Genomic DNA, 12,031 nt, shown 5'->3' on the forward strand with positions numbered 1-12,031 from the left:
GTTTTTTTTTTATTATGTATCAACTTGAAAAGGTACATTTGTAGTTACAAAACATTGCAATGCTATTATGCAAGATTGTCTCATGCGTACTGTTGTAAACCTTTTCCAGATAAGACCAGGAGACTTGGATATCCTTGTGCAGTAGTCTTTATTGTAGATACACGATGAAACGAGTCTGCAAGTCAGAGCGTACTGGCACGGGTGCTGCAGTCATCAAGTCTGACTTACAGTGGCAATACATTGTAAATATACACATTTTAGGGGGCAGTCCAATCAGATAACGACAAAACACTCGGGTGACCATCAAAACATGAAAGGATGTAACAGCCCCCACACCAGATCCTGGAATTTCACCCACCCTGGATCCCATTAACATAACAACGGGACAAATGGTGCAAGAAGACAGATGATACCCTGAGTTACATTGCCCCTTTCCTTTGATATGTATGAGATACAGGACCCACAAGTCTAATGTAAAGTTTGAATTTAACTAGCATTGTAACTTGATTGGGCTTCTATATTATCCACAGAAATATGCTAGAACTAAAAGGAAATAAAACAATGACTTAAAAAATTATTTTCCCACAATTCCCCCTTTGAGAGTTTTAATAACTCTCACAAAAGATTTAATTCAATACTAGCAATAATAAAATAAAATCAAATAAGAAAGATTCAAGTCAAGCTCAGTTTTCTATTTACAAAATTTCTCTGGCCTGAGTACTTTAACATATAGCCAGTATTCTTGCAACTTTGAGTTGCAGGCAAAAACTTATTTCCTGTTTTGGCGTCCCTTGATGTGATTAAGGATAATAGTTCTTTGTGGTTAGCACACTTACTTCCTTTCTAGAGGGAACAGGAATTTTCTGTATACAGCAATGCATAAGACAGAAAATTACATAGAACAGAAAGAAAAATGACAGTAACAGAACTGCTATATCCTTAATCCATAACCATGAATCACCAAAAAGGTTTTCTACACCAAGAGGAATTCACTGTAGTCATATTGTGAAGTTTCATTGACAAATCCCTTATGTCTTTTTGTATTCTGCTTAGGTTAGTGGTTGGGTCAACCAAGCCAGTGCAGCATTCAGGACCAATAATAGTACAAGCTCCCCCTTGTGTAGCAAGGATATAGTCTAATGCCACTCTGTTCTGTAGAATCATGATCTTATGCGATGCCAGTGTATTGGAGATGTTACCAATGGCGAGGGCTGTATAATTTGCTAGCCTCTGCACTTCATTTGATAGACTCCTCACTTGGTCGAGAGCCTGCATAACTCCGTAGCTTGGGATTAATGCTCCAAGAGTTCTTGACCACCAGGTTTGGGCACATGTAAGGCCTGGAATACAGTCATCTTTCCAGCTGACAGAAGAGGGTAATTCTCGTAACTGTGGGTAGTTTCCATTAGCCATATCTGGGGGTTGACTTTGTTGGGCCCCTAAATACTCCCTAATGGCTGGAAGAGCATAAACTAAAGTACATTGTCCATTAAACTGGGCAGGTAACTCACTATAAATTGCTGTTCCACATAGCCAATATGTGCCAACTGGGGAGGGAATTTTGCACCACATATTAATAGACAGCAGTTTAAACCATGATTTAGTTTGTCCAATACATGGTTCTATGTTATTATTTTTTTGTCTTGTAGATGATAATACAGCCCTCACTTCATACATAAAGTCACAAGCCACACTAGGAATTTCTCCCAAACTAGGTGAGTTTGAGGGATATGCTTCAACACACCATTGAAATGAAAAAGGTAAAAGCAAATCAGTCATTATGGGTGATGTTGATGTCATATTGCATAGCTGCATGCCTGGAGTACAGCACTGCCCAGCTGAAGGTACTGTGATATTGTGGCATGTGCTCCTGTTGAACCTACTACTGTCCGTGCGTAATAGAGAGCAGGTGTCACAATCAGAAATGGGGTGTGCCACCCAGGGAATTCCTGCCCCTACAGATGGAGGATGAGGCATGCATACATCTTTCCCAGCAAACAAAGCATTTCTGGACATATTCATTAATGCTGTAAATATGTTAGTTCTGGTTTCCAAAGCTTCTGCAGTGTTTATCATAGTCACCAGGATGACAAAGCTGTACATTGTAGTTTGATGTAAGATATCCAGTTTGTTGTCAGGTGAGTGAGGTCAGGAAGAATTGTGGTTGTCCGCCAGTCCCGAGGAATCGTTCAGCAGATGTCTCCAGAGGTCAGTGTGTTTGGTGCTTCTGTTGCCTTGGTTGGTGCAGTGATTTCCAGTTCTTGTATCTGTAACACACATAAAACAACAGAAGGAGAGAGAGAGAGAAACAGGAGCGCAGTATTTCCATACTACAGTTTATATTCAGGATATATGTGATCATATAGTTTTTTTTTTTGTTGTTTGTTTGTTTGTTTACTTGCCCTAAGCTGTAGTATTATGACACATAAGGACCAGTAAGGTGGGGATAAACTAATAAAAAGGGGAATTCTATGAGGAAGTCTTCACCACCGGGTTGACCCCCGAGGCCTATTGCCTTCGGTTCCTCCCTGGGCTCCTCACTGGTCTTTGTGTCCTAGTCTATCCCTGCAGGTGGTGGAACGACTTTACAGTGTGATACATGAGTCCAAGTTATTTTTCCTTCACACAGTACTGCAGCATCAGTGACTACTAATACTTGGTATGGTCCCTGCCACCTAGGTTCTAAGGGTTTGCTTTTGAATGATTGTATCATTACCCATTGTCCTGGGATTATAGCATGCCCACCCTCAGGTGGGGTTTGCCAGCAAGCTTCGACTCTGTCTTTGGCCATCTTCACTGCCTTTGTGAGATTTTCACAGTAAGATATTAAAGTGTCTGAGGCAATGTGTACATCAGCATGTCTGAGATCAATGGCACCTGGCATTGACATGGGGCGCCCTGTGATAATCTCATCCGGACTTAATCCTACAGACCGATTGGGGGATGCTCTCATGCTACATAATACTGCTGGCAGCGCTTCAACCCATGGTACACCCTCCTGGTGCATTTTTCTGAGCTTTGTCTTAATTGTCTGGTTTGCTCTTTCTACTTGACCTGAAGCTTGTGGCCTATATGGACAATGAAGGTTCCACTTAATTTTAAGCATTCTGGCAACTTCCTTTACTACTTCTCCTGTAAAATGCGTACCTTGATCTGAGTCAATTGAATCAGGCAAACCCCATCTAGGGATGAAATCATTAATCAGACATTTGGCTGTGTGTGAGGCAGTGGCTCGTCCTGTAGGATAGGCTTCTATCCATCTAGAGAATTTATCTACAATTACCAATACATCGGTCTTTCCCTTACATGGGGGCATTGAGATGTAATCTACCTGTAAGTGTCGAAAAGGCCCTGGTGGGGCTGGGGTATGTGCTGCTGCTGTGGCAGTTGACGGGATATTATTATTCTGTTGGCATATGACACAACGTTTGGCTGTCTCGGTTGCTACGCCTCTAAAAGCCGGATTCCACCACTGATTTGAAAAACGGTGGATCATTGCTGCTGAACTAATGTGACCTAAGTTATGTAGCTGCTGGGCCAAATATGGCAGAAGTGATTCGGGTGCCACACATTTTCCCCCTTTGGTCCAGCAGCCTGATGAATCAACCACAGCTCCCTTATCTAACCATTTCCATGCTTCATACAGTGGAACATCTTTGTACAGATCAGTAAGGGACTCTGGAGGCTTAATAACATCGGTTGTTGTCATACCAGCACACACTTGCACCATACTGTATGAACAGGCTTTTTACCTGAGATTCTGCAGTGTTGGGTTTAAGATGTGCTTTGACCTTCATCACTGCTAACTGTTTTGGAAGAGTCATGGCAAACATTAGGTCTCTCACTAATTCAGCATGTTTAATAGGGGATCCTGATGATGTTAGGAACTGACGACTCTGCCATATTACACCAAAATCATGAATAAATCCAAAAGCATATCTAGAGTCTGTGTAAATGTTCGCAGTTGAACCTGATGCCAGTGTACATGCTCTCGTTAATGCAATTAGTTCTGCTGCTTGTGCCGAGAGGTGATCTGGGAGACGTCCAGAAGCTACTACATCGGATGCAGATGTCACTGCATATCCTGCTCGCCTATTCCCTTCAATGACTTGAGCTGAACCGTCAACAAACAATTCAAAATCAGCATTATCTAGTGGAGTCTCTGCAATAGCACTTGAAGATGAGTGCATAAGGATAACACAGTCATGAGTCATTTCTTCATCCTCTAAAGAAACATCAGTCATTGCAGACATCATACACGAGGATGGGTTAGTGACAGGGGCACGCTGCAAAACAATGTTCAGGGCTGTGAGTGTAGTTAACCAATTTCCCCACTGGGAGGAGGTGATGGAGGTGATTTTAGCTTGATTCATGAGTGTGGATACTGAATGTGGGCAGCTGACTGTTATTGTTTGCCCTAAAACTATGTTTGTACAAGCCTGAATGGCCAGGTGAACTGACTGCACTGCTATTAAACATGGACCCATGCCCTGGGCAACTATGTCTAGCTTACCAGAATAATAATGCACTGGACGTAGAATACCACCATGATCTTTCATAAGGCATAAGATAAATGTTATGCAAAGGTGCCTTCACTACCCCAAGTTCAATACCCTGAACCAGAACATCTGTACCACAACTAGATTGGTCCGATAACGGGAGAACACCCTCCAAAATAAAGGACTGAGCGGCTCCAGTGTCTCTCAAAATGCGCACCGACTTAAAATCCAATCCAGTGTCAGAAAGAGAGACCATACCATCTATAATAAAAGGTTCGAATGTAGAATCAACTGAGTCAAGTGAAAGTAAACTGTCAGAGTGTTGCGGCGGAGTATGTGCTAAAGCAACACTTTTCGGACTGCTGTGTGCTTTCCGTCGGTTTTGCGTGTTAACACCGGACAAGCAGCAATGAGATGTCCAGACTCACGACAATAAAAACATTCACGTAACTCACTAGCATTATTAGGAGTATTCACCGAGACCCTCTCAGAAACATCACGCCGCGGAGACGAAAATACGGTTCGATGAGTAAGCACAAACTCATCTGCCAAAACGGCAGCGAAGAGACTTTTTGTTCATTCAGATAAACCACCATTTTATCAGAAAGACACGATTTAAATTCTTCCAACAGAATCAATTCTTTTAACTGCTCTAAAGTAACCACCTTGTTTGCAGCACACCACTTATCAAACAAAGCAGATTTCTCACGCGCAAACTCAACGTACGTTTGGCTGGCGGTTTTGGCCTGTTTACGAAATCTCTGGCGATAGGCTTCCGGAACAAGTTCATACGCCCTCAAGACAGATGATTTCACAGTTTCATAATCCATACTTTGTTCTAATGATAACGCAGAACACACTTCTTGAGCTTTTCCCACAAACTTGCACTGCAATAGTAACGTCCAAATGTTTCTAGGCCACTGCAGAGTGGCGGCAATGCGCTCAAAAACAGAGAAATATGTGTCCACCTCACTTTCCCTAAACATAGGAGCTAACGCAATATGCCTACTAACATCAAACCCAGCAACACTTACAGACGGGGTTCCTTGGTGTGCACGCTGTAACACCGGTGATGATTCATGTAGAGGCACAGGCTGCGCAGGTGCAGGAGACGCAGGTGCAGGAGGTACATTAGGACCATATTCTGGCCTCTCTCCAAGAGCAAACCTTAACTCAAGCTCCTTGAGTTTTATCTCCTTCTTTGCCTCCAACTCCAAGGTTTGTAGCTGTATTAGTTGAGACTGATACTGCTGACGACTTAACTCAAGGTTAAGTTGTTTTAGTTGGAGCGCTAGCGCGGGCTCCTCCAGCGGTGAGCCTGCTGCTACTGCGGGATCTATGCGCGTTGGGTCCTCAGATTTACGTCCAGCCTCCGTTTCAGTGTCAGTGTCAGTTTCCTTCTTGTATTTATTTTATTTAGGTGGTGACAGCTTCAGAAGTCGGAAAGGCCAAAATAATAAATAAAACTCCCTCTAACTCAACAAGTACAACTCCCTTAACCTAATCCAAAGAAAAGAAAAGAAAGTACATGTCCTTCCCTCGCTCCCTATCTCGCCAAAAACAATAATAAACCGAATAACAAAACTGGCACCGACTTCCTACAAACCACCGAATAGTGTGTATTTACAAGGTCCACATATAACCATATTTACAAAATCTACATGAAAAACACATACAACAGGACACTCATACAACGAGGCAGAAAACACAAAATGACTAAAACAACCCACAATTTCGACAATACACCGTGCTTTGCACAATGGGGTAGTACGGCACGCAAGCCACAGCATACAACCATTCAAAACCGCCCTTTTTCTCTCTATCTCTCCCCCCCTTTCACTTTCGCCGACGTGGTTTAAATGTCCACCTGAAATTCGCTGCCAGCCAATAGCACGACGAAGAGGCGGGGCATAGAGTGTCATGTGATGATCGTCCAATGGCATGCAGGCGGATATGTGACGTAATTGGAGGGGCTGAAACAAGAACCAGACACCGAAAGACACCAGTGACAGTCACAAAAATAATAAGCAAAATTCAAAACATAAAGGCGTAACAAGCCCAATTGTTCATGCGCATACAACACAAAAGGAAGATTAGGTTGTGCAATGCCTAATGCTGGTGCTTGGCATAATGCCTCTTTCAGGCAACGGAATGCTTTAAGGAGTTGTTCTTTCGAGATCTATAGAATCTGAGTCTGTGACAGGTCCTTTTAACAAATCATAGAGCGGTTGGGCAAGCAAGGCATAATCTTCTATCCATGGTCTACAATATCCAGCTGTGCCTAGAAATGAGCGGAGTGCTTTGACAGTAGTAGGTGGGCATATTTTCTTTACAGCAGCTGCTCTGTCTTCAGTTATGGATCTAACCCCTGCTCCAATGGTTTGCCCTAAGAAGGTAACCTGCTCTTTGGCAACTTGTGCTTTGTGTAGGCTGCACTTGTGTCCTTTCTTATGCAAATAGTCGAGAAGAGCTGACAACTCAGCTTTATGTATGTCTATGTCTGATGAAGCAATTAAGATGTCATCAACATACTGAATGACTGTTGACTGTTTTACCGGACATTCTGGATCAGATAAATCACGTCTCACTGTCTGATGATATATGGTTGGAGAATTTTGAAAACATTGATGTAAACGCGTCCACTGATATTGTTCAAAATCTACAGTAAATGCTAACCAAGGTTGGCTATCCTGGTGCAAAGGAACAGAGAAAAAACCATTTGACATATCAATTACAGAAAACACTTTACAATCTAAGGGCAAACCATTACAGATAGTAGATGGATCTGCAACTAAAGGAGTGATCTTGTTTATGTGTTTATTTGCTATTCGGTAGTCAACTGTGAGCCTCCAAGTTCCATTGGCTTTCTTGATGGGCCATATGGGAGAGTTACATGGACTATTTGTCTTAACCAGAACACCCTGTTTCAGTAGCTTTGCTATGATGGGTTTGATTCCTTGCATGGCTTCCTGGTTTATTGGGTATTGTTTAGTTGTGGGAGGTGGAGTTCCTGTAAGTTTTACAGATTCTACTGATGTTAACAGTCCACAATCATCTTTATCTTTAGCCCAGATAGGGTGGTCTTGCAAATGAGAAAATCCAGGTGGCAATACACTGTTTGCTACAATTTGTGCTGAGGCTATTTTAACGTTGGCAGTATCTGGGGAAATGTCTAATGTTAAATGTAGTTGTCTTAGCAGATCCATTCCCAATATTGCACCAGTGTTTAAAGAGGCACACAATAGAGATGTCGTTAATAGCTTTGGGCCTAACTGAACTTCAATGGGGGAAGTCTCATACAAAACTGAATCATTGCCCACAACACCAGTTAAGCACAGCTTAGTTTTGTTATATGGAATATCAAGGCTTTTGGCTAATGCAATTGGAATCACAGTAATTTCAGCACCTATATCAAGCAGAAAATCAACCTCCTTTTGTCGTATAGTACCTTTTACAAAAATTCTTTTATCATTGTGGTAGAGGACTGGAGAAAGGTACGCACTCACAGCCCCAACAATTAGTTTTTTGTCTGCTCTCTTTGTTCTTTTTGTGCTACTAGCAAGGCTTGAGCAAGCTGTCCTAGGGTTTCGCTAGAAAGAGGATGGACTACCTCAGGGTTATAAGCCGGCTGGGCGGGAGAGGGGTTATGTTGTAAGTTTCTTCTGATATCTTGCTGCTTTTTTCTGCAATCTTTTACCCAGTGTCCTGATTTCCTACAATACAATACAATACAATACAAATGTTCCCTCTCTCCTAGGGAATCTGTGTTCTTGCCTAGTCTCTGCATAGGAATTAGTCAGCGACGCTGCAGCTACTTTGACTTTTATCTTAACATCAGAATCGCGTTCCCAGGTGGCTAACCTGTCCAAGTTGCTTCTCAGAGTTTGATTAGACCAAGTAAGGTCTAAGAAGGGCAGAGCATTCCTGTACTCTGATGAAAGGCCATCAAACCATGCCCTGACTAATGGTCCCTTATCATCCAACACATCATCTGGACTGTTGGCTATTCCACTGTATGCAACAGCTGATTGACAAAATCTTTCAGTGTATTCACTTACAGTTTCTTCCTTTTTCTGCACACAGCTAGTGACTCTTGCCCAGTCAATCTTTGGCCCAATAATATCCTTCAGTATCTTAAGGACTCCTTCTCGAAACTCATCTTTGCTATCATGTTTGAACTCAGAAGTATTCACAGCACTTTCAAAACAATTAAATTCTGACTCTGTTAACACCTGAGACATAAGTTGAGTGACCTCCGCTAGAGACATGTCATAGAGACGCAGTTTTTTTGCTAATGATCTCCTAAATTCAGAAAAGGTAGCTCGTGCTGATTGCAAACTTTGAGAAAGTCTCTCTATTGCTTCAGGCCCTAAAGCTTTAATGACAGTTTGCACTTGTAATACTGGAGATGGGCCAGGAGTATCTTCTACCTCCTCTATTCTACTCTGAACCCTTTTTCGTGCTCCACACACAAGGGCATTGACTGGCTGATCAGTAAGGTCGCTAAGGGACACATTGTCACATTTTTTTTCTTGCTGTGCCCTAACTTCTTAGTGATGGAAGATACTCGAGCACGTAATTCTTTGTTTTGCTCTTCTAACTCTGCAATACGTTGGGCATGCTCTCGTGCTGAGGTAACACAAAATTCCATGTGGCAACAGATAATTCCTTTGACATTTTTCTTTCTGATACACGCACCTAGCACCTTTTTGCACTCTTCAATAGACCACACTTTGTCTGGATGAATGCCATATTTCTTTGTCAAATTATGTTTGACTGAGTCTGTCACTATAGCATTCATTTGCTCTGCTAACATTGATTTGAACTCTCCACTAGTCCACAAAGGGGTAGCTAATCCACCTTTTTCAGTAGTGGGGATCAGTCTTGCATTCTTTTTAAACATTTTGATTGCTATGGGATTTCTCTTTTAAGGCAATTCACTGTTGTTTTCTCTAAAGTAGAGAATAACCTAAAACCTTTTCTGATTTATAGAGGATAACACACAATTCTTCCCTGATGTACAGGGGATAAACCAAAACTCTTCCCTGAGCAACAGAGGATAAGCCAAAATTCTTCCCTGATCAACAGAGGATAAGCCAAAATTCTTCCCTGATCAACAGAGGATAAACCAAAATTCGTCCCTGCCTAGACAGAGGATAACCCAAAATTCGTCCCTGCATAAACAGAGGATAAACCAAAATTGTAGTTAAACCAAACCCTGCAGCTGTTTGTTAACTCTTCCCTGACAAAGCAGAGGATAACCACATGTATACTGGTCTGTAGGTTCTTTGGATAGAGTGACACTCACCAAACCAAAGTTGAGTTGGAAAAAATCTGAAGATTCGGGAGCTTGAAGTTTTGAAAAAGTTTAGTGAGATGAGAAGCTCTATCCGGGTCACAGCGCCATCTGTTGTAAACTTTTTCCAGAGAAGACCAGGAGACTTGGATATCCTTGTGCAGAAGTCTTTATTGTAGATACACGATGAAACGAGTCTGCAAGTCAGAGCGTACTGGCACGGGTGCTGCAGACATCAAGTCTGACTTACAGTGGTAATACATTGTAAATATACACATTTTAGGGGGCAGTCCAATCAGATAACGACAAAACACTCGGGTGACCATCAAAACATGAAAGGATGTAACAGCCCCCACACCAGATCCTGGAATTTCACCCACCCTGGATCCCATTAACATAACAACGGGACAAATGGTGCAAGAAGACAGATGATACCCTGAGTTACCTTGCCCCTTTCCTTTGATATGTATGAGATACAGGACCCACAAGTCTAATGTAAAGTTTGAATTTAACTAGCATTGTAACTTGATTGGGCTTCTATATTATCCACAGAAATATGCTAGAACTAAAAGGAAATAAAACAATGACTTAAAAAAATATTTTCCCACAAAAACACACAAACTAAATGAATATTACAACACTCAATATGTTACATGCATGCCTTAGATGCATGTAACATATTGAGTGTTGTAATATTCATTTAGTTTGTGTGTTTTTTTTTTTCTGTTTTTTTTTATTATGTATCAACTTGAAAAGGTACATTTGTAGTTACAAAACATTGCAATGCTATTATGCAAGATTGTCTCATGCATACATACAATTGCTATTGATTCTTAGCCAACATTTCAATCAAGAAACAATTGCATGACCAAGTGATGTTGGTGATGCGACTGCAAGAGGAAAAAAGCATTTTGGTATTGGAGATGGTTCAACACTGCACATGGTTGCAGAGCCTGGCAATGGTTCTCAAGAACAAGATGGCTGAGGAGGGTAAGTTGAATAAAACCGCTATCCATTTAAAGTATGAATTTCAAATGAAAAAATAAACATTATCAGTCTCAGCCACACAATTTGAATGGAGTAGAAGGGTTATTGCTCTTTTTACCACAAATGAGGATTATAATTTGCGTTGGTAACAGGTCAGTAAGGCTTTAAAACATTTCAAATTTGCTTGATAGATTTGTTGTATTTGTTGTACTGTGGCTGTTACATAAAAGGAGAAATTAACAAAAATCTATGTAACTTTAGCACAACTGTAGTCAAGAAGAAAACCGTTAACTTAAAACAGCGATCAGACATTGGCTGCAAAACACATTTCTGCTGCTTTGGGGCTCACTGCATAAAGTCACCTCAGTGAGACTGATCATGTTGCCTCAAGTCAGTTTATACAGAAGCTAGCCTGGTACCATGGCAACGATACACATTAAAATATGCTGGTATGTAGATTTGAATGGATGAAATCTTCATTTAAGTTTTTTGGCCTCATTAAGCAATCTTAACAAGCAGTTTGTCTTTAATGTAATCTGTTTTGTATTTTGAGATGTAGACAAGGGAAATGAGGGACTTTGCTGTCTCTTAAGAAGACGACTGTCAGAGGTGTCAGAACAGTTGCAAGTTGTCCTCCAACAGTACAAGACTGCTTTAGGTCCTGAGGCCTCTGTCCTTCTACAGTTGAAGCAGAAGATCCAAGTGCCCTCAGTAGTCCAGACACCAGTGAGCATGAAGAGGAAAACACAGTTTAGGTATTTATTTGTTCATATGTTCTCAAGAATAGACTTGGGGGTGTTCCACCAAGGTGGGTAAAGGAAAAGCCTGGCTTATTTTGATAAATCTTGATAATTTAAGTAAGAGTTCCGTGCCATTACTGTGGCTTAAGCACAGTTCACACCAAAGATTCACAATGAGATAAAACCATTTTAGAACGTTACAGTGATGTAAATGGGCCCTTTTCAGATTAACTCTAATGGCAACAATTCACCAGTTGCTGGTTTTCGAATGTAAGGTACAATACCTGTTTCAACAGCCAATCAGCTCGTAGCAAAGTCAGCCGGTCAAGTCACTAAACTGTCGGCTAGTTGAAGTTTTGGATGGAGGAAAGAGATGATCAGTTTATCAATTAGTTTGAGGAACAGCACTATCTGTGTAACTCAAGCCTTAAAATTTACTCAACTCTTCAGAGCTGCTTATGTACTCTGTGCACATGCACAATGCATGCTTATTCAAGCCTGGTTAAAGT

Source organism: Tachysurus fulvidraco, chromosome 13, assembly GCF_022655615.1.
Source record: "Tachysurus fulvidraco isolate hzauxx_2018 chromosome 13, HZAU_PFXX_2.0, whole genome shotgun sequence".
NCBI lineage: Eukaryota > Metazoa > Chordata > Actinopteri > Siluriformes > Bagridae > Tachysurus > Tachysurus fulvidraco.